Genomic DNA, 1,299 nt, shown 5'->3' on the forward strand with positions numbered 1-1,299 from the left:
AATAACAAGTTAATGACTAATTTATTATAATCTGAATTTTATTTAAATATTTGTTATTAGTCAATGAATTATTGCATGTAGAAGACGAAATTCACCACTCAGACGAATCAAATTGATTACAAAATTTTTTCATTGTTAATCTTAACACGTTAGAATGAACTTGTTCTTAATTACTTGGTATTTTTTGCGTTAATAATAAAAAAATTCAACCTTCAAACAAATTATCTCACTCATTTTCCTTCAAATTATATGTATGGTGCTGGAAATAGCTATATATCTCGATAAGAAGAAAATTAAAAGGTATTTTGAAAAGAGTGAATCTTGATTAGCAAAACCCTAATTAAAATAAGTGATTTTGAATTAGTGCAAGAATATTTTGTCATGAGGAACGTAGACAAGAAGAAGACCAAGAGTGGGGCCTAGAATCTAAGGCACATGTTGAGCAGAAACCAGAAGCCAGAAGCCAGAAGGGATGGGCACAGAAAGAGAGTAGAATGGCCACATGCATCATGCTTAATGCACCTTCACCACCCTTCCATTGATCAATCCTTTTCCATCTCTCATCTGAGGTGAAAAATTTCACTTCTATCTTCCTTAATATGAGAATCAAATGCCGAATAATGCTATACATTTAGATCTTTTTGTTAACTAAGATTAATAATTAAATTGATATAATATAATAAAAATTATAAAGTCCTACATCGGTTAAGGAGGAGAACGAAGCATGCTTTATAAGGGTGTAGATACCTCTCCCTAGTATGACGCATTTTGACGAGTGAGTGTGGGAGTTTCAGCTATCATCTCTATTGTCAAAAACAAAACTGTGAAACTTTGTGTACGAAATTTTATTGTTAAATTTGGTTAAACTTAATTCATAAAAAAAACTTATATTAAATATATAATATTACTCTTAAATACCTCTATTCACTTAACACTGTAAAAATCAATATTCACATTATTAATCCAATCAATTGCACTTGTATATATATATATGGTCCAAAACCTGACCATATATTTCACTACTTTGCTCTTGAAGATTTTATTACATGCTTTTATATATATATATATATATATCCGTACCATACTATGAAATATGGATACGAGATAAGATACAATATGTGATATATAGATACACTAATTTTAAAATTAGTAGATGAAAACTTTTTTGATAAAGCATAAAATTATTAGATGAAAAATGAAGATTGTAATTAAATATTTGCACATAATATTTTTTTTATATTATAAAAATAACAATTTTGACTTTTTATTGAAAAATACCTTTTTTTTATCAATATCATT

Source organism: Arachis ipaensis, chromosome B05, assembly GCF_000816755.2.
Source record: "Arachis ipaensis cultivar K30076 chromosome B05, Araip1.1, whole genome shotgun sequence".
Lineage (NCBI taxonomy): Eukaryota > Viridiplantae > Streptophyta > Magnoliopsida > Fabales > Fabaceae > Arachis > Arachis ipaensis.